Source organism: Babylonia areolata, chromosome 25, assembly GCF_041734735.1.
Source record: "Babylonia areolata isolate BAREFJ2019XMU chromosome 25, ASM4173473v1, whole genome shotgun sequence".
Lineage (NCBI taxonomy): Eukaryota > Metazoa > Mollusca > Gastropoda > Neogastropoda > Buccinidae > Babylonia > Babylonia areolata.
Genome location: NC_134900.1, coordinates 25277479 through 25279978, shown reverse-complemented (window position 1 = coordinate 25279978; position 2500 = coordinate 25277479).

Sequence of the window (2500 nt, the reverse complement as noted above, 5' to 3'; positions counted from 1 at the left end):
AGAAAGAGAAGAAGAAGAAGCAGAAGAAGAAGAGAGAGAGAGAGAGAGAGAGAGAGAGAGTGTGTGTGTGTGTTAAGGAAACAAGGTTGAGACGTTATCATGATGGAGGACGGAAACTTGAACAATAATTATTACGTGGAACCTTGTAATTAAGAGAGAGAGACAGACAGACAGACAGACAGACAGACAGACAGAGCAACAAAGATGGGACACAGTAAACGCATCTTTGCGTGCATGTGTGTGTATAAAAGGAGGACGGGGGAAGGGGGGATCAGGGGGGGGGGGATGGGGGGATCGGGGTGGTGGGTGAGATGCTGAGGGTCACCTTGCGTGACAGCGTCCGTACACTCTCTCTGGCATACCTGAATTGATAGCAGCCACGCCTTCGTCACACGCAAGCCCCTCATCCCCGGTACCCACCCGTATAATACACCCACCCGTATAGAAACCGGTTTCTGCCAGTCATAGTGCCAGTGTTAGTAGCCCTCAAGGTGCCGTCATTATTCGCGTTTAGGTACTGGGTGTTTTTCTCTCACAGGCCTACTTCATTAAGCAGTCCTGCGCTAAGGTCTGTTGCTCTCTCTGTCTCTGTCTCTGTCTGTCTGTCTGTCTGTCTGTCTGTCTCTCTCCCCAAATGTTCCAAATCGCAAGTGGATACGAAAGACATTTCCCCGAGCAGTATAAATGACTATTTTTTTTAGATATAGCAGAACGTCTGATAACAAATGATACATGGAAAGACAAAGACTGAAAACAGTTAAAACGATTTTTGTTCATCTAAAAATATTGATTGCAAAGTATCAAATCTTTTCTTATCAGTACCTGACGTCTATGCAACCTTACTGTCCTTAAAGCAGTCTAATACAAGAGACGTAGACGAAGTGGATGGCAGAATCATTAAGATAGCTGCCCCAGTGATAACAGATGCCTTGACATACGAAAATAACCTTTGCGTTGACAAAAATTATTTTCCATTGTGTTTCAAACAAGCTAGAGTCATTCCATTATTCAAATCAGGTGACCAGTCAAATCCCTCAAATTACAGACCAGTATCAATTCTTTGCATTCTATTAAAACCATTAGAAAAAAACATTCAAAAACATTTAATTTCCCATTTGAATAAATTTAATCTGATTCATCCCAAGCAATCTGGTTTCAGGGAAAATCATTCCTGCCACACAGCACGGACACAAATCGTCGATAATAGGCTTTTAAATGTTAATAGTAATGAACAGGTGTAGTTTTTGTGGATTTTAAAAGCCTTTGATGTCATAAATCATTCTCTCCTATTAAAGAAGTTAGTTTTGTATGGACTATCTCAAGATACAGTTCTGCTCATTTCATCATTTCTATCAAACAGAAAGCAGCTGGTCAGTATTAATGATTCTAAATCAGATTTAAAGACTATAAGATAATGGTGTACCACAAGGGTCTATCCTTGGTCCATTATTTTTCTCACTATATATCAATGATCTGCCTCTGTATTTAACAACGGTTTGTGATTTATTTGCAGACGACAATTCAGTTTATTTCAACCATGCATCCAAAAACGTATTGACATCAAAATTACAAGAAAGTATGACCAAACTGGCCAGATGGACTAAAATTAATCACATGTGTCTCAGTCCAACGAAAACTAAAGGTATGTGTCTTACAACTAGACAAAAACGTCAAAACAATTCAACAAACTTATTTTATATTTCTCTCTCTCTGGATTTAAAATTTAGGAAGTAAAATCGCATAAGGCACTAAGTATAATCATTGATAATAATATATCCTGGTCCAATCATGTTGCGTAAAAGAATACCTCAAAAAGTATATCAACTATTTCAAATTAAACATTTTCTTAATATCCATGCTTGTAAAAAGTTCTTTCAAGCACATATCTAATCAGTTGTAGATTATGCCTCGACAGAATGGGATTCAGCTAGTGCAAACATTCTAAACCCCTTAAACAGATTGTATAAACGTGCTCTTGAATTAGTTCTTTTAAATCCAGCTCATTAACCACTGCTGATGATAAATCATTGAACATTCTTCCGCTGTATCTAAGACTAGAATACAACAAGGCTCTGTTTCTGCACAAAGTAGTTACTGGAGCAGCTCCTCCTGGTTTTGTAGATGGTGGTGTGTCCATCGAGATCGATGATGACCATCGTTGTCATCCAGCTGGGGGATGGGGGGAGGGTGGTGGTGGGGTGGGGGGGAGGATGCTCATGAATCTATCTGTGAATGCGCAGAGGATGACTGATGACTTGCGCGATGAGTTTGTTTAAAGTGAAGAGGAGTTGCGCAACGTCGACCTCACTCTCTCGTCCGAGTCCACCAATTTCCAGTGGCAAGACTAAGTCGAGACGACTGGAGGATGAGCACGGATGCAGTGGATGACCAAGATATCCTTTCGGTGTCTCATCTTGCTCTCTGCACTCCACAGTGCGATGCTGTAACCGCCTTCCTCTCCGTTGAACCGATAGGTTTCTTCCGCAGATTCTACCGGATC